Source organism: Toxorhynchites rutilus, chromosome 3 (genome assembly GCF_029784135.1).
Source record: "Toxorhynchites rutilus septentrionalis strain SRP chromosome 3, ASM2978413v1, whole genome shotgun sequence".
In the NCBI taxonomy this organism is placed as follows: domain Eukaryota; kingdom Metazoa; phylum Arthropoda; class Insecta; order Diptera; family Culicidae; genus Toxorhynchites; species Toxorhynchites rutilus.
Window position 1 is genome coordinate 293586760 of NC_073746.1, and position 25446 is coordinate 293612205.

The 25446-nt window shown below is 37.3% G+C and overlaps 1 protein-coding gene and 1 long non-coding RNA gene across 9 annotated transcripts in view; one reads left to right on the forward strand and one right to left on the reverse strand.

Moving 5' to 3' along the window:
- Positions 1 to 17369, forward strand: part of LOC129775053 (uncharacterized) — a 42513-nt gene extending 25144 nt beyond the window's left edge. The window contains exon 3 of the long non-coding RNA XR_008742845.1: positions 17217 to 17369. This is a non-coding gene — a long non-coding RNA (uncharacterized LOC129775053). The remainder of the gene's footprint in view (positions 1 to 17216) is intronic.
- Positions 1 to 25446, reverse strand: part of LOC129775051 (uncharacterized) — a 423013-nt gene that overhangs the window by 50271 nt on the left and 347296 nt on the right. The window lies entirely within an intron of this gene.

The following is a 25446-nucleotide window of genomic DNA, read 5'->3' on the forward strand; positions in this document are numbered from 1 at the left end:
GCTACACTCTACAACAATGGTTCAATGAATTCGAAGAGTGGTGCACAAATAATTTATTGACGATCAGTGTCCATAAATGCAACGCAATATCGTTTCATCGAAAATTGAACCCAATCATCCACAATTACAATATTTCTAACGAGCCTCTAGTGCGTGTTGATCAAATACGCGACTTGGGAATCATCCTTGACACAGGGTTGACTTTTCGCCCCCATTATGACAGCATAATTGCAAAGTCTAACCGACAACTAGAATTTATATTTAAAGTATCCAACAAATTCCGTGATCCACAATGTCTTCGGGCACTTAACTGTGTACTGGTGCGCTCCATTCTGGAATCAAATGCAATCGTTTGGTGCCCGTATCAGTTTAACTGGATAAGTAGATTCGAATCAATACAAAAAAAATCATTAGATACGCGCTCCATAGTCTTCCATGGCGAGACCCGTTGAATATACCACCGTATGAAGAGCGATGTAGGCTCCTCGGGCTTGACACGTTGGAACGCAGGAGATATGTTGCCCAAGTTATGTTTGTCGCAAAAATACTTTTGGGCGATATTGACTCAGCGGAAATATTGACACAACTAAATATATATGCACCTATTAGAGTCCTTCGACAGCGGGACTTCCTGTTACTAGACGGTCGTCGTTCAGCATATGGTCAATATGACCCCATTCGATTTATGGCGACAAAATTCAACGAAGTCTATCAGATGTTCGATTTTAACTCTTCTGCTGCAGCATTCAATCGAAATCTGTTAAATGGATAACACCCAACATTGGAAGACTGAAGAACCACCACGATCAGCAGCTTCACTGTATACATTTTATTATTTATGACTCTAATTTCATTATTATGATTTATGAGAATGTTTGTTTTTATGTTTTTTCTCTGTACTATGTGCTTAGTTATTGTTAATATTTTGTAGTAGGAATTATGAAAAGATATGAGATTTTTATGCCCTTTTGTGTAAAACATCTAACAACTCAAAAGGGCTTTTCCTCATCTTATCGGTACATTTGATATCATTAAGGCAACTAGCCAGATGAGAAATAAATATATAAATAAATAAAGTGTAAAATAATGGAATATACAGTCAGTCCAAATTATTTTACAGGTTTTCCTTCACAGGATACCTAACAATAATTTCTGCCGTGAGTCGTAACACGAGATTTTAGGATTTTCGTTATGTAGAGTAGTCAATAGTTCGCGTTCATATAATCACATCACTTACCTCAGTGAATCCTGATTATTACCTTTCCCTACTAACAACTATCCCTTCCATGGTAATCGCTAGAGAACCACGCTATAGAGGCGACCTTTCTGGCCTTCGGGCGGTGATTATCATACTAACATTCCTTCCCTTCCCCTGGTGACTGTAAGGACGTGGCCGGCGTCATTATTGACCATTAAAAACTCGAATCACCGAAAATTGCACAACGAGAATGATTTGCTAGTTCCAAGCGTCATTCTGTGTATTCTTTGTGCAATTTGGTTGGTTCATGTCAATCACGGAGAGCAACTACGAGTTGTACTGTCTACCCCAGCTCAGCTCAAGCTCAGCTCTATCGAACATTATTTAGATATATCGTGATGATTTGCTCATTTTTGTTCATTATGATTACATTTGAAGACATTAATTCGTGTCATGCAGAGATATTTGGAAAAATCATCTGGCATCTCTCACATACAAGTTATTTCTCTCGTGAGTATGTTATCCGGCCGAGCGAGCAAATTGTCCCGATCGAGGGTATGCCGTACTGCCCGATGATAAACTGATGCGTAGAATATAAAATTTAAAAGAAAAATAGAACTTTCTTACCGTTTTCTTCATCTGAGATATCCACTGGGAACCCAACTCAATACATATGACTCACAGTTATCGCCTCTGAATCGGTTTCAAGCAATAAAAACCTTAGAGAAATGATGTAGAAAATTATATAGAAAATCGCTTCCAAATAAATTTAGTTTTCTTATTAAAGTTACTTAAAGCATGTTACAAATGTAAAACTTGTATGGAAGGACTTAACTAGCACGATTGCCTATAATAATTACATTTCTATCCTTGCTGGTTTACGAGAAAATCAGGCGGATCGAATTGCCCGGCAGGCGCGATTTAGACACATCTCCTCTATATCGTATGCTCTCTTACGCCTCCCCCTTATAAACTTATTCCATAAATCATTCACGCGATGCATCGATCGCTGGGGCAAGCAAATGGGTAAATAATTTCCCCAGCCTACAATCTGTGGTGTGGATTGATAGTCCGTGCGGGATTTGGAGAGGATTTTCTTCGCCCTGTGATCCCAGTCCATGTAAAACTGAGAGGTCGGCTGCGTGGTGGAGCAGGGTTTGAATTTCCAGGCCACTATTATATACCTGTTGCTATCCGACCGCTCCTATCTTGAGGGGCCTTTTGTTTGTGAATTTTCTCGAAACATTTTACTAAATCGTTACACAAAGAATCCTTCGTTCGTTGAAGGGTCGCACGGTCTTGCCTTAGCGCACTATTCCCTCTGTGTGCGTGTTTGTTTTCCCTCCCAAGGAACGAATGTGTTTAAGCATTTAAGCAGCTGGGACCGAAATAAACATTTGACTTTAACAACAAAAGGCTCGTATGCTTGTCGGAAACATGTGTCCTAGTGGAGCCGTGAACGTTTTGTCCCAGCAATTAAGCAAAGACCTCGACGGCTTTTGCATGTTGTTTGTCTATAAACTATCCGAAGATTGGCAATGCCATAAATAATATGAGCACTAAGTGGTCTCCGAAATTGAGCTTCCCGTCCGGAGCGTGAAGAAGTTCTAGGCTCCTGAAGTGAGGCATAGCTATGCTTCCGAAGTATTTGACCGCCAGCAGCTGCTGGAGGAAATTTACGATGAGTGATTGTGTGAAATTACTGCTCGTGTACATTGGAGGAGGGTTGGTTCGGTGGAAGGGACAGGACCGGTGATGCATAAAATTTTGGACTTTCCGCAATTCACGAGTTTGCATGAGCTCGCTGCTGGGCGGGTTAAAATAGGAACATTAATCTTTAGAGTTTATTGCTCGAAGTAGAGCGGAATGTAATTTTCACTGTTGCCCACGGTGTGGTGCACGAGCTAATTTTGATATAATGAACAGCAATGTCGCCAAAATCAAGATAAATACTCGTCAAATTAATGACCTCTGGGGATTTTGATACGGAATGCTGCTTACAGTTTGGTTAATTTCTCGGAAAACTAATATTGACGTACAATCCCACAATTCACTTTGAAATGGGTTTCTCTGGACTTATTACCTACCGCATAATGTTCGAACATCAAATAGCTTTCCTTCGGAAGGTAAATATTTACGTCTCTTACAAATTAATTTACAAGAAGAAATGATTCCTGTCCCGTGATCGTATTGAAGGACCTCCAGCGATGACCCAATTTGAGAGACAGGAGCACCTAAACTTTGATAACCGGTCCATTTATCGAAATCATACGAACGCTCATCCCTCCACCGGACACCTGTGCCGGGTCATGAATATATTTGTTGGCGATAGCACAAACTAAATTACCCAAAGTCGCCACAAAACCAGCACTCAGCTCCACAACGGTGGAGACTTTGCACTCGTTCAAATGAAAAACAAATAACCGAAACTCTGACGATTATTTCTGTTTTTATTTTCATTACTACTATTAGTATTCCCCCGTTTCCAAGTCTGTCCCAAAAGTTTTTGGAAACTCTTTCGAACTTCCTGCTCGCCAGTTTGCCGACTGCTTTGTGGTTGCCTCCGAGTAAACAGCACAAAATGTACCGAACAAATATTCCACCCGAAACATGCTTAATCTCTATCGCGTGCTGAAGGCATTTCCTATCTCCCCTCATTGGGCGGCGACTGTCGTAAAGCAGGTGAATTTATGCTGTTCTGCCACGGTTTGCGAGGGAAAGACCAAAATGCGAGGCAGGATTAAAATGGTAAAGTAGTATTAACGGACGAAGGACGCAGTTGTTGTGCAATGATAATGAATTTTTCCCAACATTGCAAAAAGAAATCGGTTTTGAAGCCATTTGAGAAGGAAAAAAAAAGTTGCATACTTCATCGAGAACTTTACAAGCGAAATGCTTAACATTAAAAAAGTGATGCTGTCATTCACAAAGCAGTTGAACGTCACTGACTCTATCTCATATCGTTTTAATCGCAAACTTAAAAGTTATCGCGGCGGTGGAAGAGGGAATATGAATGTACTATAATGGATTCTCCAACGGAACTCTTCACTTGTTTCTCATGTTTCATGGTGATTGTACAATTGTAGACACTTCCGGTAATTAGCACAATGGAAGTGCCATGTCACAGTGCCAGGCAGCATTGGCGGATGGGACGGACGAAAACTGTCACATTCTGTTGTGTCATGGGGTCGGGCGGCGAATGGTTTGTCAAAGAGAAGATGAACTTATGTTGACACCATTAGCAGTTCCTTGGCAAAACTGTCTTAACTGGTCCCAAAAGGTTGAAACTGGTCGGGATGATTCACATAATATAATGAATGTAAAGCGAACTTTTCATTACGGCGTGTTAGGTTTTCAACTTGTCCGTTGGAATGCCATTTAATCCTCCTGTCGAATCAGGAAAATCATAACTCGTACATACTATTGTGTGCTTTTGACGTAGGATTACGTCTTTCGGGAACATTTTGGGGTACAAATTGAAAATCGAAAATCGAATACATCGTGAAAATTGTCCGATTTCAAACGCCTATTGCTCAGTCATTTAATGTTGGATTGATGAAATTTTTGCGTCAGTCGATTTCGGCACTCCATAACAATGTTTTATATTGAAGAAAATAATATATGTCATAAAACTAACTATCGAACAATTGAAAAATCTCAACCCCTATCCTAACGGAAATACCCACTTGTGATTGGTCGAAATTGACGACACATGCGGCGGATCCCTAACAGAGACATCAAAACCAAGCTGCCTGGGGGAAATCGGAAATGCAAATATATGCATGTCGGGGGCAATATAAAAGCAAGTAAGGTGGGTGATACGATTAATTCTAGCAAATAAAATTTGAATTTGGAATTTTAATGTTGGTTGCTTCATGGAATTTCATATCAATGACCGATCGTGTATTGTGAATAATTTAGCACAAGTTTAGGTGTAAAATTGTATATGGTAGCAGTTGTGTTAATAATGACTTGATTTATGTAACAGTTTCATTCAATTTTCATAAATAAAAACCAAGGTGTGTTCCCGCTCGAGAACGGGTCGTTTGGTTTAAGCTGTCTGTTATGTTGTGTTCATTTTCACCCAAGGAACATTTAACGGCGAGAAAAATTGGAAAAGTGAAGAAATAGTGATTTCTCATATGCTCTACATATAGTATTAGGTGTTGTTAGTCCAATTAAAATTCGCATGGGTTAAATAAACACTCAGAAAGTAAAATTATGAAAGAAAATTACCTTTCCCAATTCAAATATGTTTTCTCTATATTAAAGTAACATGTTTTACTGATGAGAAAATTTGATAATTGTGTTCGGTATTGGTAATTATCTTATATTACATTGGTGAGTTTTTTTTCTTTATTTCATCCATACATATCACAGGAGGCATCTTGTCTAGGATCAAAGAGGGTGGTTTTCATCACATCTCGTTCCACTTCGGTATCTTGTATCTGATACACACCATCCAACGACTATCATCACTCGCTAAACACTGGTGGAGTGAACAAACAATACCCAAAAACCAAACAAAACGGCCCTTTTTAGGTCCACCAAATCATTATCAAAGAGTTTAACGATGTAATTCTTCAAACATATCCAAAATCAACAGATAACCTAACGAAATCCTACGTCAACTATGCGGTCGTGTCTCGGGCAGAATCCTCCTGTGACTTTTTACCCGTTATTGGTATTTATTTAAAGGAACCCGTTATTGGTATTTATTTAAAGGAAAGGATTTAATTGAATGAAAAAACTCCAGAATATAGTTTTTCCTCACCTTCACTCAGTATTGATAGTTATTTAATTCAGCTTTCTCGAAACATTATTACTGATTTTTCGTTCCGTGAACCCCGTTCATATTTTGTCACCTGGATAGTTCCTTTTTTGGTTTTGAAACAGGTAGTAGTCGTATGATGACAAGTCCTGAAAATGCAGTAAATGATGTTGATTTGTCGGGTCGAAAACATGATCTTGGTTTGTCCACTTTTTTGAATGCTCTAGTTCAGCACTCCTGTGTCAAAGAATCCAAATCCAAATGGATCCAAAACACATAAATAAAATAATCTTTTTCATGATTTACAGTAGTTTTATAAGATATTTTTACGGATTCACATGTATTCAAGGTTATATTAAAGGTCAAGCTAACTTTAAATCAATCACCAGATGATTATTTGGTACGTATTCAGACCTTTTCTGGATTAAAACATTTACAAGTATTGTAAACATCATGCTCGTACACCATTTGTATAAGATTTATACAGTCAATCCGAACTTTGAGTATGCACGTGCTACTTACGATACTCTCCATTTATTCGGTACAAAATATTTTGCATACATTTCATCTTTTGATGCATATCAATAACATACACATTTAACTAAATATGCGCGCAAGAAAATTTCGCGAAAGGGTTTTTTTTGGTAATTATTCATTCCAAAAAATTGAAAAAAATCTCTATTGTAAGCTTCGCACAAATTCGCAGCGAATTAATAGTTTTAGTAATATCTTTGCGAATTAGCGTACTTTATTTCGTCAGTTGTTGGTCACTGCTTGGTCAGTGTTGGTTTTTGGTTTACGTAGTTGTTTGAAGAAGTTTTTATCAAAATAGCTATTAGGAGGAATGATAATAAGTAAGACTTGTCGAGGAAATAGCGGGAAATAGCAGCCGCTGTCGGAAGATCCCACTAAGTACAGAAAATTATAAACAAGTGTAAATACGAAGGAACCATGGAAAATCTTCCGGGTAGAGGACGCAAACGGATCTTATCTTCTGATGATGAACGAGTAGGGTAACACGAGGTGATTTGGTCATATGGGGTGATTTGGAACACCCCTTCATTTAAAAAAGTGCGGCTCAATTTGAATTTTTTATAATGTCATATCTTTCTATTGTTGAACCGCATGTACCTGACGTAAAAAATTTTTGGTAAAATTCGACAGCTGGAAGGCAACGGTAGCATGAACACAGTAAGCACTTTGATTGTCAAAAAATGTGAGTTTTCCAATCGTGGTTTTAAGGGTTTTCCCGCTTATTAAACAAATTTTTCATGTATTGTGCAGTACAGTTCTGTTCGCCTACAGAAGAGGAACAATTTGATGTAGCGAAACTGTAAGTTTGATAACAATAAATGAAATTAATTGCATTTTAATTTTTGTGTGTTGTGTGGGGTGACATGGACACCTTTCTGTGGGGTGAATTGGCCCTACAGGTTTGAGACTTTTTTTGGTCTAATTGATTCCAGATGCCTTTGAATTACAAAAAGAGGATGGACAGACAACGTTGAAAGAAGGAGGGGCTTGAAAGAGCAACGCAGGCCACCGAGAACGGATTTTCTTTGACCAAGCATCAAAAGTGTTTGAAAAAGCTCGACCAACAGTGAAAAGATTCTTGCAGAATTCCAATTTTTCTGGTCTGGAATCTGGCCAAGACACCTGGTATCGATCCCAAAACATTATTACTGATTGTAACATTATACCAAAATATTTCACATAAACATAAGTATCTTTTTTACGATGAAACACACACTGGACCAAATCACCCCACATCAAATTTTAATGTCCAAAAATCATCTCTTTTATTTTATGATATATTTGGTAGATTGAAGCTTTATATAATGATTAAACATTATTTATTGAGAGAAAACAAGTGTAGCTCAGTGTTCAATGTGCCATTTTTTGTTCAGACCGTATTGGTTTGGAAATATTAGGCGATTTGCTTAGGTGGTCCAAATTCCCCCCTTTTCCCCTAATTGTGCGAATATGGCCAAAAAACCCTAAAACAAACATTCCTAAATTGACTACCGAAGTAGCCGGCATCGGCATCACCTATACAGGAACAATCTAAGAGATCTTGTTGGCGGTGGAAAGTATCACAAAGGTGAATATGAAAAAACGACTACAAATTACTAAGGAATATGTGAACAGACCTTAGGAGTTCTGGAACAAGGTTTTTTATACGGTTGAGCCGGAAACCAATCTCTTTGTATAGGATGGAAGACAGATGGTGTGGAGGAAACCAGCATCCGTGCTTCAGATTCAGTCAATTGATGTATGATTACCTTGGTGGTTTCTGGAACTGGAACCATGGAGTTTATTGATTCGGCGATGGACAAGATGGCTTAATTGATCTTACTGAAACGTAACCTGCAGTCTCCCGTTCAGAAATTGGGTCTCCCTCGTGATTACTTCTTTCAACAGAATAATGAACCGAAACAAACGCGCGAAGCAGAAATAATGCTTCTCTGTGTTGAGTGCTGTTTACCTTTAAAATACCCAAGAAACGGTAATATTCTGTAGAAAACTTAAATTCTGAATGAAGCAATATGATGACTCTGACTTGAGTAAACTCAAGCGATGTGAAATGTAACATCTACTTGAAAATTTGAAATTTTTCATTCAAAAATGGTGTTTTCTGAAACCGGACAAACCATGAATTTTTTTTCTTCAGACAAACCTTGATCAGAGGTGGACCAACCATGATTATAATTTTTTTTTTGGAGAAAATCGTTCAAAAACATAAAAAATTGAACAATTTGAGCGCCTTATGGTATTATTAGCAACTAGAAACTTCAGGCTTTTCAACAAACCCAAACTCGTCTTGATTATATGTTATTTTCATGAAGAAAACCTGATTTGCATTTACTAGTTGCGTGAGAACACCTAAAATCAAGCAAACCAATAGCATTTACCTTATCAATTAAAAATTCAGTTCTTGTTATTGATTTCATTTTTATTTGGGGTCGGTTTTACAGCAAATTTCTGCTCCAGAGAGTTTCGATAGAAAACTCCATGTATTACGGCAGTGCGGTTCAAAATATGCTTTTTTTTTGTCGTTTTGAAGTGTTCTAAAATTGTAAAGAGACATAAAAAGACGGAAAGTTTCAATTTTTTTGATGGAATATCAAAATTAAAAATAGGTTTTTTTTTCATTTCGAAGTTGTTTTTTAAATGTTGTTTTATTCAACAAAAACCATGCATCTCCATTGATTCAATACATTGAGATTGCCACTATGGAGACGCATTGGAGTTTCTTAAATGAAACATTTTCAATAAAATATCTCAAAAATGAAAAAAATAAGTTTTTCCCGAAATTTTGATATTTAACGTAGATAAACTTTTCCTTTTTGGTGCATTATAACACTCCTTTCCTGAAAATCATATCTCGAGTTTTAGAGGACGTAACAGATTCAAGAAAAGACTTCGATCCAGGTTTTTTTCGAAATTGAATCCTGAAATTTGACCAGTATATATTTCAGTTAATCAATTAGAAGAAAAAATGTAATACAATAGTAAAGAGAATCAATGTACATAGACCAAGAAGAATTCTGATACTGTCAGCATCTCCAGATGAAAAATGACCGTCAGCAAGCTGATGGATCTATCTGTATATCTGCTGAATGTACTGAACTTTGATTGGCTAGGAAAAAAACGGCTAAACGTTTCAATATGAAACGTTCACAGGAGTTTAGGGGATACACTATGATGAAAATTTACTTGCTAACGTTAAAATTTACTGCAATATTTGCAAAATTATTGAAGATTTTCTAAAACACTACAAAACACGAGACGCTTTTTTAAAAACCGATGCAAAAAATTCAAATAATGTTTTTTGTTGAAGCAATAAATTAACGTTATACACAATTTATTTGAGATTTCGGAACCAGCTTTCTGTTGATAATAATTTATTGAATTATTCATCATCAAAGACGAAGGGATAATTCTTCATTCAAACAGAGCTATCTCAAAATTACCTAAAAATTCGACTTCGCACTCTGTTCTTATGATTTTTTTCGAGTGTACATCTAAATCAAAATACTAATTGAAATATTGTATTTTATGCAAATAGGTGTATTTGCAATGTACTTGCAATATTAGAATGAAATATAATGGATAACTTTTCCAATATTTTTGGGTGAAATTTAAAACTATTTTTAATATGTTTCGGATTGGCCGATTTGGGTCAAAAATGCACCGTTTTATTGTAAAATATTGTTACGGAATTTACGGGTACTCTCTGTGTGAACTAATTTATAATAAGATGATGTATTCGTAGGGGAAGAAAAAGATAGACGTTAATAAAAGTCAGTCGATTATTGAATAGCAAACGAAGCTACACGTGTTTTACTCCGTCGTAAAAAGATTCATAAAACGTGGTATAATCTCAACTTCAGTATTCGGTTTTGTCTGTGGACACACAGGTTATTCAAACCTGTGATTGGAGATACCAAAAACCAAGAAATTCTGTAACAATATGTTTACCTTTAGAATGTAGCTTCATAATGTCTCTACCATAGAAGTCTTGGTTTTTATTGGCGAAATACACTAGCAATAGATTTTTACAATCTTGAATCCAATTTCTTATCACTCTGGAAATTTTACAATGCGAGGAAGGAGGTAATCGCTTGGTGCGAGGTCCGAACTATATGGTGGATACATTGGAACATCCCAATCAAGTGCTCGGAATTGTGTGGCCTTGCGTTGTCCTGATGGAACAAAACACCTCTTTTTTTGGCCGATTCTGGACGTTTCTGGACAATAGCTCCATTTGTTGACAGTAAAGATCTGAATTTAATGTATTGCTCTAAAAAAATAATTAAAATTTTTTGAATGTCATCACATGTCTTCAAATGTTTCGCAACGCAACTCCTAAACATATATTTTTACCATAATGATGTATTTGGAAAAGTTGTTGAAAATTATGAGTAAAAATTAAAATTGAAAAACAAATTTAAATTAAAAATGCTTTTTTCAAATATCTCGAGAATGGTTGCATTCAGAAGGAGATTGCTAATAAGCTTTTTTTTTATTTTAAATCACATCAGGATTTATAATTTGTGGCTAAAAATAATTGTTGACATACAAGAATTCAAAGTTTCGAAAATTCATAAAAAATTGATGTTCCACAAAGTTACTCAAAAATAGTTTTACCATCTTGGACTAATTTTTTAAATTTTTTACATGACTTCTATTTTATAAGAAAAAATTTAACAGAAATTTAAAAATACATATATAAATTTAAAAAAAAGACAATAAATTGAAAATGTTTTTCCCAAATATCTCGAAATGGTTGCATTTAGAAGGAAATTGATAATAAGCTTTTTTATTTGAAATCACATCAGCTTTTATAATTTGTGGCTAAAAATGTTTGTTAACATACAAAAATTCAAAGTGTCGAAAATTCATAAAAAATCTATGTTTCACAAAGTTCGTCAAAAATAGTTTTACCTCTTGGGCTTAGTTTTAAAATTTTCTACGAGACTTCTATTTTATGTGAAAAAAAATATATACATATTTTGGATATTGCAAATTAAAGTTCGTTTTGTAAATGAAGAAAAGAGTACTATTTTTTTCTCAGTGTATGTTTTTTTTACATTTTAACGTCAATACTCTAGAACTCTTTCTAAGACACTATTTCGGTACAACTCATAGTTTTTGAGATATAAATTATCAATGATTTCTCTTACTAAAACCGATACACCCTTTTCAAAAGTTACGCTTGAGTCAAAAAAGTCCCAGTTGCTGTGGAAAACTCATATTTCCTCCATCCCAAACGGAATACAAACTTTCACTCGAATCAAAAATACTCATGTTTTGCCATTCGTCGATTTCGTCGAAATTTAGAAATAACAATCTTGCCAAATTCAGGGTTGTGTCCGAGACAAGACCGCATAGTTGACGTAGGATTACGTTAGGCTATCTGTTGATTCTGGATATGTTTGAAGAATTACATCGTTAAACTCTTTGATAATGATTTGGTGGCCCTGAGAAGGGCCGTTTTGTTTGGTTATTGGGTATTGTTTGTTCACTCCACCAGTGTTTACCGAATGATGATGACAGAAGGATGGTGAACAGTCGTTGGATGGTGTGTATCAGATACAAGATACCGAAGTGGAACGAGATGTGATGAAAACCGCCCTCTTTGATCCTAGACGAGATGCCTCTTGTGATATGTATGGATGAAATAAAGAACAAAAACTCAAAAATGTAATATAAGATAATTACCAATACCGAACACAATTATTAAATTTTCTCATCAGTAAAACATGTTACTTTAATATAAAGAAAACCTATTTGAATTGGGAAAGGTGATTTTCTTTCATAATTTTACTTTCTGAGTGTTTATTCAACCTAATGCGAATTTTAATTGGACTAACAACACCTAATACTATATGTAGAGCATATGGGAAATCACTATTTCTTCACTTTTCCAATTTTTCTCGCCGTTTAATGTTCCTTGGGTGAAAATGAATACAACATAACAGACAGCTTAAACCAAACGACCCGTTCTCGAGCGGGAACACACCTTGGTTTTTATTTATGAAAATTGAATGAAACTGTTACATAAATCAAGTCATTATTAACACAACTGCTACCATATACAATTTTACACCTAAACTTGTGCTAAGTTATTCACAATACACGATCGGTCATTGATATGAAATGCCACGAAGCAACCAACATTAAAGTTCCAAATTCAAATTTTATTTGCTAGAATTAATCGTATCACCCACCTTACTTGCTTTTGTATTGCCCCCGACATGCATATATTTGCAATGCCGATTTCCCCCAGGCAGCTTGGTTTTAATGTCTCTGTTAGGGAATACATTTCAGTAGGAACAAAAGCTCCCCCCACTTTCATGTATTTGCAATGCCGATTTCCCCCAGGCAGCTTGGTTTTGATGTCCCTGTTAGGGATCCGCCGCATGTGTCGTCAATTTCAACCAATCACAAGTGGGTATTTCCGTTAGGATAGGGGTTGAGATTTTTCAATTGTTCGACAGTTAGTTCTATGACATATATTATTTTCTTCAATATAAAAAATAGTTATGGAGTGGCGAAATCGATTGACGCAAACATTTCATCAATTCAACATTAAATGACTGAGCAATAGGCGTTTGGAATTAGACAATTTTCACGATGTACTCGAGTTTCGATTTTCAATTTGTACCCCAATATGTTCCCGAAAGACGTAATCCTACGTCAAAAAAGGTTGGAGAACAAGCATCGATAGTTGACTCCATTTTTAGATATTTTAGATATTCATTTTGATATTTTATTTCATTGATACGATATGATACGATACGAATTGCTTTCAATAGCATACCCGACAATTATCTTGGAATCAAATTAATTATTTACACCTAGGATTTTGTTATCAATTCATATAGAGAAATTCACTGAGAAAATTACATTTTCTCTAAATTGCTATCCAACAAAAGTATAACACAAAATGAGCTTGTATGTTATTTCATGCCTTTACACAACGAATATGAGCACCACGTATTCGTAAGTAGAGTTATTTTTAATTAATGATAATACTTTACGTTCACCAGGCGACACGGAACTGTATCCCAGCTTTTGCTCATGCTGCTCAGCACATGCTGGCAATGTTGATTCTCTTGTAGCTGCCGTTATTATTATCACTGTTAATATTATTACGGTGTGTGCGTGTGTGGTTAGGATGGAATCTATTATCGGTGTCGTATGGCAGCCGGTGTCGGGTGATTAAATTTTGTGGTGGCTGATTTCACCACTTGATTGGGGTCTGATTTGGGCCTGCTCCGCTGATTGGTCTTATTGGGTGGGAGACGATCAAATTAACCGGGACAAATTATGTGGAGCGAGGATTTGTTGAGCTATCTGCCAGCTTCACACGGTGTTGATTTTTCTGTCACAAACTTTTGTGAACCTGATTTCGTTTCTCTGGATGAGTGCATTGCAATATAGAATTATACTATAACAGCTACTGTTGAGGTCCTGGCTCGGCTCACTGTAAGATATAACACCAAGCGTCTTTTCGATAGCAAGCTTGCTGTAATACTTACAGCCAGCCGGGCAGCAGGTTAAGTTTCCATTCTTTATGGCACGTTCGGTAAATAGTTTTTTTCTTTCCATCATCCTGGGAGCGCACGCCATCAGTGGAAGAAACTGGAAGCAAACTTTTAGCGTCGTTGTTTTACTTCTTAGTTTCATAACGTCGAATAGTTCCAGGTAGTCGACCATAATCTTTTCCCGGATCGTTGGATTTACTCCTTGATACGCTGCATTGAACTGACTTTTCATCTTTCCCTCACTTTTTCAGCTACTTGATTCAATTTCTCCGAGAAAGTTAATATTTGAACTCTGTTTCAACGGCAGAGGGAAAACATCTTCGCTTGTGGCCGTTAGTTCACTCGGCTCCCCAAAGACTCAGTTGTGAAGATTAAAGCAAAACTTTAACTACCCGGAGGGTTCATTCGAAATTTCATAACCAAGGCAATAATAAAGAATCTGTTGAGAATAATGGCCAATATCTATGCTGGTTTAAGTAGTGTTGTAAAATATTGAATCAGGTAAACCAAGTTTCTGAATGCCATGTCGGCTTTGGAACAGTTAAAGGTGGGGAGATGAAATAAAATGAATATGAACAGATAAACGAACATGTGGGGACAACACACAGAGCCATCGTTTGTGTGATACTTCTGAAATATTTCTTCAAAAGCCCGACTCAAAAATCCCCGGTTGGATGTATCGTCTGCAGATGCTCCCAAAGATACATTCACAGTCCAAGTTCATCGTTTTCCATCCTACCACAAAACACAACACATGTTTAACTCCCTCTCAGCAGCCTGCTGGAGCCAGCATTTTTGCACCCCTAGAGTAAGTTAAGAAAAAATATGCTTCGCATTCCAGCCGAATGAACGAGCATGCCTTAGAGTGCGGGAGTGCGGAAGTATTTGTCAATTTCAACATTCTGCGAAATTGTTGCATAAGTTCGCCGCAGGCTAGAATGGAATTGAGACGCCACGTTTTGGAAGAATTTACGATAGACGAACTTTTCGCATGAAAGGCTCGAGAGATTCTGCCGTCCATTCCATTCCGATTAACATAAACGCTTCCGCTGCTTGTCAACACTAACGAGCGTTCGTTCGCATGCCAAAGCGCCGATTTCTGAACCTACCGCTGACACACAATTTGTAGCCATAGCTCAACGCAACGACAAATGGTATCGTTATGTAATCGAACGCCAAACAAAGTTATGCCGCTGCTGGTGGAGGTGGCAACGGCGAGTTTCGTACTGCGATTTCGCCATCATCAATTACCAATTCCCTCGCCACCTCCCAGAGCAGTGTGGCGGCGGCGGCCCCATTCGGCGCGGTAAAAGTCGTGAAAGTTGATAATCAAATTATAAACGCATCACGTCGTACTCATTCATCTCAATAATGCCTTGCTCGTTCTTGTTCGGGTGGCATTTCATCCACTTTCGGGTTTCATGTGAAAATGGCGCTCTGCGGACAGCAAAGGGTGAACGTAGCTATTTTCGTTGGAACTATGTTAGGTCAAGAACGCCATTAATTAGAAATCGCTATAGATTATTCAGCGAATTCCTCCGCTATCTGAGAACCCGACTCAGGTACTTCTTAGAGGGCTTTTGTTCTTGGTGTCGATCTGTAAAATAGATTTTCACAATGATATATAACCACAATGAAACCTACGGGTTACTATATTACTCCCATTGTTTAAATTTTCTCGCGACGTGCAATTGTTATATAATATATGAGAGAAAGAGATCCATTATTCTTTAATGAAATTATTGGCATCATTTATCATAGGGTAATTTCGGGACAGATATGAATTGTTTGGTTTTATAACTTGTTGTCATTGAGGTCACCCTCAATGACAGTACAGGTCCATATTATTAGTTTGATAGTAGGAAAGTTCCTTTTTGTGTATACATACTCCTATTCAAGTGGCTCCAGACGGTTCAATGTGTGATTTTGCTTCGGCGCATGTCACCCTTGATGATTTATTTACTTCATCGATAGTTGGTTGCCTTAGGGTGCATGCAATCAACAAACAACATGAACCTTGAAGTCCTGGCAAGTGTTGTACCATTGCAGGTTCAGTTTTGGGAACTATCCTATCGCTTCTTAATCCGAAGCGAAATTATGAACCCATTAGTAATTGAGAATTGTGAGAAGCTTCTCGAATTGAACCAACGATAGAGATCCATGGATCTGTACTCTCATTACATTTCTCAAGAAATAAAACCTTCAGCAGACATTTTCAATAATGTTAGCTTTCCGAACTTTTGCAGATCTTCCGTTGATTTCGATCTTTCTATGAAGTATGAAACTCGAGACATCTCTGATCATCTTCGATCATCGTTAATCCCTAATATTTTCACTTCAAAATATAACCATATCAATTCTTCAAGAATGTTTTCCACTGATGGTTCAAGAATCAACGGATCCACTGGTTTTGGTTTCTTTAATGAACATTACACTAGCTTCCATAAACTTGAAGACCCTTGTTCAGTGTATGTTGCTGAACTGGCTGCAATATATCATGCAATTAAGACTTTTGTCTTAATTTTTTTGACTTTTTTTTAAGAATTTTCTCGAATAGTCTTAGCAGTATACAAGCCATTCAATCCTTGAAACAACAGACGAAAGCATCATATTTTCTTATCAAAATTAGGAATGCATTGAATTTTCTTGTTGATAAAAGTATTCGAATCACTTTCATTTGGATTCCTTCCCATTGCTCTATTCCTGGTAATGAGAAAGCGGATACACTCGCAAAGAAGGGTAGTATGCAGGGCACAGTTTTTGGAAGAAAAATAGCGTATCGGGAATTCTTCTCCATTTCCCGACAGCAGTCACTCACCAGTTGACAAAACCAATGGAACAGAGATGAGCTCGGGAGATGGCTATACTCTATTATCCCCAAAGTTTCAACGAAGAACTGGTTTAAAGGGTTAGATCTTGACAGAAATTTTATTCGAACTATGTCCAGATTGATGTCCAATCATTTCGCGCTAAATGCGCATCTCTCCCGCATAGGTCTTGCTACTAACAATTTATGAAATTGTGGTGAAGGGTATCATGACATCGAGTACGTTGTTTGGTCATGTAATGAATGAAAGAATCAAACTGGTTGCCGATTTAGAGGTTCAAGGAGTACACTCACGCATGCTAATGTTATTATTTAGGTCGCATCTCCTACTCCCACTGTTCATTCTCCCTTCCTTTTCAATTACAGGAGCTATTATCATAACAAGGAGGCACTCACTATCAAAGGATACCGTTGCTACATCAACTGGCGATGTAGTTGTTACGACCCACCAAAGGCACTGTTCCAGACAAGGATAATACCGACGAGGCAACGAAGGAATAAATTATATTTTTTTTATATTGCACTGTAGTTTTAACTAATTAGACTTAAGTTAGTGATTATGTAGTTATAATATATTCAAATAGTTTTAAAATGTATTGATTGATGGTGGCTCTTTATCCTAATTAAATAAATAAATAAATAAAGGAAAAAATCGATTTTGATTCATTTTTGACATACAAAGTTCAATTGACGTAACGATCATTGCGCGTGATTGACTGTCTAAGTACCAGGACCATAAACACTGTTCATATTTTCAGTCACCTTTATAGAACTATGAAGTATGGCGTATTCTATCTTTATTGGTGCTCATCATTGACGCAGACTCTGATACTGATAAAACTGTCTGAGATAATTGTTTGGCATAAAATTATATCTTTGTAACGTAACCTCACAAGCCCCGGGTATCTACTTTACGACCGAAATAAACCCTGATATTCTAGTAATTTTTCAGAAAAGTTCCAGATGTAAACTAGTAATCAAATTTTCTACTAATTCGGTAGTTCTTAGAACGTTTAATTAGCTAGAACAATGAAATATATAAACGCCTGTCGATATCATCCGACAAATGAATTGTGCATGATTTTTAACTTGAGTTAAACGACGACTGCAAAATCTTCGTTTTTGACGTAGGATTACGTTTTTCGGGAACATATTGGGGTACAAATTGAAAATCGAAAATCGAGCACATCGTGAAAATTGTTCAATTTCAAACGCTTATTGCTCAGTCATTTCATGACGGATTGATGAGATTTTTGCGTCAATCAATTTCTACACTCCATAACAATTTTTTACATTGAACCAAATAATTTATGTCATGAAACTAACTATCGGATAATTGGAAAATCTCAACCCCTATCTTAATGGAAATACCCACTTCTGATTGGTCGAAATTGACGACACATGCGGCGGCTCATGTACTTACAATTATTGGTCAGTTGTTTCCTGATGGATTTACGGGATATTTGCATCAATCGATCTGAGCACTCCATAACAATCCATCACAATTGATAAAATAATATATCATAAGAAACTAATTAGCAAACAATCAAAAAATCTCCAAACGGAAATACCTTGTTCTGAATGGTCGAGATTGAAGATACGGAAAAATCGGCACATCAAAGTAGGGGGAGCTTTTGTTTCCACCGACATGTATTCCCTAACAGAGACATCAAATTCAAGGTGTCTGGGGGGAAATCAGCATGTAACTTCTCTCGTGGTCGATAGTTTAACTAACGACGCGCATGGATACTGCTCATTGTAACTAGCGTGGGCATTGCTGATTGCATACGTGCTGGCGAATAAGTAGGGAGCGATGAATGAGTGTTTTTTTCGTTTCAATTAGAATCTTTCTATGGATTAATTGAAGAATGACATTTCAATGAACTGAATAGAACTTATGTTTGATACAATTTTAATTTGGAACTTTTATGTTGGTTGCTTTGTGAAATTTCATATCAATGTCCATTTGAAATTCGCATTGAGGCATATAGCATCGTGTTTCGTTGGGTTTATAGCGAAAATGGAAATGGGTTGAGTATACACTCAGAAAGTAAAAATTATAAATTAAATTACCTTTTCCAATTCAAATATATTTTCTCTATAACAAAATAACACTTTTTTCTGGTGAGAAGACTTGATAATTGTGTTCGATAATGATAATTGTCTTATATTACATTGATGAATTGTTTTTCCTTATTTCATCCATACATAACACATGAGCCAGCTCGTCCAGGACCACAAAGGACGACTTTCATCATATCTCATTCCACTTAGGCATCTTCTATCGTGATACGCACCATCAAATGACTATTCACCATCTTTCTATCATTATCACTCGGTTATGGATATTGGTGGAGTGAACAAACAATACCTAACAACCAGATAAAACGGCCACCAAATTATTATGAATGAGTTTAACAATGTAATTCTTCAAACATATCCTAAATCAGCATGTAACAGATCCTACTTCAACTATGCGGTCGTGTCTCGGGCACAACCCTCCTGTGACTTTTTTTTTTGTTTTTATTTCAAAAATTAATGCTTTATTCTGCAAAAATGGTTAGAAATTTAATAGTCAAAGTATTGCCCATCGCTAGTCACAACTTTTTCCCATCTTTCTGGCAATTCACGGATCCCTTTGCGGAAATAATTTGTCCACTAACCATGAATCGATTCAATTATTGACTTCATCAGAATAGGGGAAGTGCTGGTCAACCAGGCATCGATCGAAAAAGATAGTAATCGGACGGAGAAATGTCTGGAAAATACGGCGGGTGGAATAGTACCTCCCATCTCAGCGTTTCCAAGTATGTTTTGACCGGTTTCGCGACATGCGGCCGAGCATTGTCGTGCTGAAAATAACATTATCGTGTCTTTTCTTGTATTGTGGCCGTTTTTCCTTCAGTGCACGGCTGAAACGCATCCATTTCGTCGGTAGAGGTCCCCAGTAATGGTTTCATTCGGTTTTTGCAGCTCATAGTACACCACACCCAGCAAATAGACAGCATAACCTTCTTGCCGTAAATATTCCGCGCGGTCCTCAATGTTGATGCATGGCCGGGGTATCCATACATTGCCTGACGTTTAGGATTGCCGTAATGGACTCACTTTTCATCGCCAGTAATGTTTCGACCTTTCTTTTATGCCGTTGGAGCAGTTGTTCGCACGTGAAAAAACGGCATTCGACGTCTCTTGGCTTCAATTCATACGGCACCCAATGTCCTATCTTTCGGATCATTCCCATTGCTTTTAAACGATCGGATATGGTTTGCTGAGCTACTCCAAGTGTATCTGCAAGTTCTTGTTGCGTTTGGGACGGATCTTGATCAAGTAAAGCCTCCAAATCTTCAAACTTTTTAGGCGATCCGAAACGGTCTTCGTCTTTCAAGTCAAGTCAAGTCAAATCACTTTTAAACCGTGCAAACCATGTCTGACACGTTCGCTCAGTTGGAGCGTTTATGGTCACCATAAACCATAAGCCGTACAAATGAAACACAAAATTCTACATAACTCGAAAACCAATCAAGCAAATGAAGCCAAATTTGGCATGTGAAGGTTTAAGGGGGCGAGAAACGTTTCTATGGTGAGTAGACACTCCTCCCTCCTCTGTAAGGAGGGGCTGCCATACAAATGAATCATAAATTTCTCCATAACTCAAGAACTTATCAAAAAAATGGAATCAAACTTGGCATCTTGGTTTTAGGGATCGATGAACAATTCTATGGTGGTTCGACACTCCTCCCCCCTGCCATGCAAATGAAACACAACTCGAAGAAAATGGGAAAATTTGCAAAAATTCAATTTCCATATGTTCTACAATTTCATAGTGACAAGCGAAAGTGGAAATTGATTTTATATTCTATTATATTTTCTGTATCAAACATTCACTTCATGTAACGGTGCAAGTGGTTGTTGTTTGCAAGTGGTTGGAAAATCTTGAACGAGAATTGTGTCTGATAATAATCCCCTAATAATAATATTATAATGACGAGTTTTGGTAGAAGTACTAGGAATTTTATAGTAAAATGTAATTTTAAAGGGTAGATTAGAAGATTAATCAATGAACAGTTCTGCGATTGGACTCAAGAACGTGCGCTCAGTAAGAAAACGTGAATGTGATAACGAAAAATAAATTTTTAGTGGGACGAAGTTTGCCGGGTCAACTAGTATATAATTGTTAGCATACAAAAAAAAAAAGGTTTCGAAAATCCATAAAAATCGATATTCCACAGTTTGCAAAAATAGTTTTACCATCTTGAAATTTGCGAATTTTCTACATGATTTCTATTTTATATGAGAAAAAAGTTTTTTTTGGTGAATAAAAAAAGAGTATTATTTTTTTTCTCAGTGTATATTTTTTTCACGTTTGAACATCAACACTCTATAACTCTTTCTAAGACACTATTCCGGTACGACTCGTAGCTTTTGAGATGTTAATTATCAATGATTTCTCTTACTAAAATCGACACGCCTTATTGAAAACTTACACTTGAGTCAAAAAATTCCCAATTGCTGTGGGAAATTCATATTTCCTCTAACCCAAACGGAATACGAATCAAGAATATATGTTTTTAAAATCTGCCTTTTTAGGACGATTTCATTTGAAATTGTTCTATAACAAACCGCTGTCAAAAAAAATCTTGTAGCGGCACGCTTACGCATACAGATTCTAAATGGACAGAGCTAAACGGACTCATTTGGTGATTGCGAAGATATTTATCTACGAACGAAAACCGAAAAATCGATCAACATAGTTAGAACCTTCCAATAAACAAACTTCCTCCCTCGAAACAACCATAAATGCTTACAGTTCCCCATACAGGACGCATGGTATACATTTGCACTAAACCACCGAGCAAGTTTGCCAATTGCATTCTTATTTACGTCCTTTATTTAACTGATCGCTCCCGATTACCTCTCATTATTCCGACTGTCTTCTCCTGACTCCAGTAATAGTATGGAAAGCAAAGTTCAGTGAATACCCTTTGCCGGAGATAAGTGGCGGCCCTAGCCAACAAACAAAAAACGAATCAGCATTCGGAACAAGAAAACCGGAAAGAATCGCTCACTCAAGGCGCGCAGAAATTTATTATTAAAGTTTAGCCCCTAGACACGACAGTGCTCACCGTTTGCCAGTCTTTTAGCTGGCGCGTTTCTGTTTGCTTCCCGCGTTTCCCTGGCTTTCGTTTTTTGCTCATCTGGTGAACATTGTTTTGTGTTATTTCCTCGCAACATCCCACAGGACTCGGGTTCCCCCGGGGAGAGAATACACTTTCACGGTACTGTGGCGCATTGATAAAAGCTCTTCGAGGCATCTCTGGCCATTTTTTCTTTACCACCACTCGTACCAGCGAAGTACGGCTAGAAGAAGACGACTTATCGTTACAATCGGGATGGGTGACGGAATATTGAGTGGATAGGTGACAGCGGAAAAAGAGCGGGGATTTGATTGTGGTAAATTGAAAAACAATAGCAGTTCGAAAGATCATCCTTCAGAGGCTTGAAGGGACAGGAAAGAGCTGGAGACTGGTCTAGTGTTTTTCTTCCTGAGTTTTGAGAAAAGTCGACTCAAGAAGGGTAAAAATGAAAGTTTTGACGCACTTTATCACACGCGTGCCTGGCAACGACTATCTCTCTGGATTGTCAAATGCTACTGTGGAAATTATTTGTCGCATGAGAATTGTGTAAAATTTATTAATGCAATTTTGTCCATTCTGATTTGTTCTGGTTCAATCTGTTTTCGACATCCAAAATATGTTTATGGCTGAACAAACATACAGTGACAACGAAAATTGCAAAACTTTGTATAATTTACTGTCAGAACGTTCGAAACCATTTCAAGCAGCTCACTTGGAGAGGAATTTTGAAATGAACTCGCTCGACACAGCTCAACAATCGATGAGAATAACGAAGAATTTCCATAAATGGAAGTATGTCCATTTTTCATTCATAACAGAAGATAGTTTGAAATTTCTTCGCGTCCTATTCCGGGTATCAGCTCGGCAGCATCCAGCATGACAACGCATACACAGGCTGCCACGAGCGCCTATCTATCCAGGCCTAGATACGCACCCGGTTCTCCGAGGGAAAGCAAGCAGCATACCCAATGCTGACTCTTTATAATTCTCGATAGATAATGACCGAGCTGGAATGTACATTTCTTTTTGTTGGTAATGATCATATCATGTACCATGAGAACGGAATTCAGTTCGCACAATGGAAATTGTGGTTGTTGTTGTTGTCGTTTGTGTCATACCCCGTTTTCATTTACAAATTCAATGAATAACTTTATCTACTCATCAACCTTCAACTGTATAATAAATCTGTTGATGCTGTGACAATAAAGTGTGATAAATTGGCATCAGCCGACCCGTGTGATAAAACTGATCCCACACAATGGAAGGGTGAGATGTTTCGCCTACCTTATGGTACCGGCATAAATCCGTCTTCAGTCTCTAACCTCATGACTCGTATGCATACACAAGCATCCGACATCCAATCGATGAATATCAATCGGAGGATGGCAATATGGCGTACAAATGCCAACTCCGTCCGAGGTTCCAACATTGAACCTTGTAGCAACAACCGGAGCCCGTGAAGAAAAGGCGTTGGCGACGAAGAACAAATAAACCAAAGAGGATTACTGTTAGGACAGAACAGCGAACAAATATCCCGGGAATATCTTTTTCCACTGCTATGGTCTATGGTCTCTCTAGCGTTGAGTAAGGCTCATCGAGCTGTCTTTATTATCGACCTGACAAATCAAGCGCCATCATTGCCGTGCCGGAGCTAAATTAAAAGCGATAAAAACGTTATTAAGACAAGCGACGATAAAATCAATTGCTCGTGGAGCGCCCGCGGCGCTATTTTCCCTGCTAACCACCAGTATCGATCGTTACAGTGTCTATGAAGCTATGATTATGGCGTGTTTCGGTTGAAAATATTTTATTTAATACCTCCACAATGTCGAACGGAGTCGACATTGGCCACAATCGGTATCATAAATAATTTGGTTTCAATAAAAATAATAATTTTTGGAAGATTTTTGGTACCATAATTGCATCAATGATTATAATTAATGTAGTTTATGGTACCAAAAATCTTTTGAGATTTTTTCAGAACTATGTTTGTCGTGTGACAATGTTTTACAAAACTATGGTTGTTTAGGATCGAGAATCTCTGTTCATTTTATAGTTGCGCCCCTAGCGGTCAGATCTGTAGCATTTTGATATCCATTTGTTTTGAAAGTTCCAATTTCAAGCAATTTCCATCGGTGACAAAACGTTACGAACCGTTTGGTTTTTCAAACATGTGTTTTTTGGGAAGATCCCAGTGGCTGTAGTCGAACGGTGGCTGTAGTCGAACTTGTAAATCAGATTCTGGAAGACACAGATTCGAAAAAAAATGGTGGGCGCCTTGTTCCTTGATTTAAAGAAGGCCTTCGATACTATCAATCACGACATTTTACTAAAGAAATTAGATAAATATGGCATAAGAGGTATTACTAACAGCATTATTCGTAGTTATTTGAAGGACAGAAGTCAATATGTTGCATATGATGGAGAAATTAGCTCTAGAAAGAAAATAAGTATTGGAGTTCCACAGGGAAGCAACATTGGCCCTCTACTCTTTCTTCTTTATATAAATGATTTAAGCCAAATAAACCTCATTGGTACCCCCAGGCTGTTTGCCGATGACACAGCTATATTTTATCCGCATTCAAACTTGAATACAATCATGTCAAACATGAATCAGGATTTACGATTGCTTCGGGATTATTTCTCAGTTAATCTTCTCTCGCTGAACTTAAAAAAACTAAGTACATGATTTTCCGCTCACCGAGAAAAGTACTTCCTCAGGCACCAGTTTTAGCTATGAACGCCGACATCATCGAAAAAGTTGACTCATTCAAATACCTGGGGGTCTATCTAGACTCTACCTTATCTTGGGATGTCCACATAAACAAGGTCGCAAGTAAAGTAGCTTCTATGTGTGGAATTTTAAGACGGGTCAGTACTTTTCTCCCTCGTTATGCCATGCTCTCTCTGTATTTTGCCCATATCCACTCACACTTGAGTTATTTGATCGTAACATGGGGTGGAGCTAGTAAATCAAAGCTAAAGAAACTCCAGACTTTACAAAACCGGTCCCTCAAAATTATTTTCAAATTTCCATTTTTATACCCATCGATCGGACTGTACTCGGACTCATCCCGCAAAATATTGCCAATCTTAGGTTTGTGTGAGGAACAAACCCTGATAATGGTTCACAACATTCTATACAACCCAGGAATGCTACACAATCTAAATATTGATACGTCTCCTCGGATTCAGGCCACCAGACAAGCCTACCACCATGCAAGATCCCGTACGCATTCCAATTTCGGTCAAAAACGGCTATCCTTTATAGGTCCGACAAGATATAACAATCTACCACGCGACATTCAACAAGTTACGAACATTTTATCCTTCAAAACTAAGATCAACTGTTTTTTGTAAAGAACAAATAGCGCAATTATTAATTTAATATATGATTATTTTTTATCATTACTATTATTGTCATTAAATTTGATGTTGTGTTTGTCTATATTGTTAAG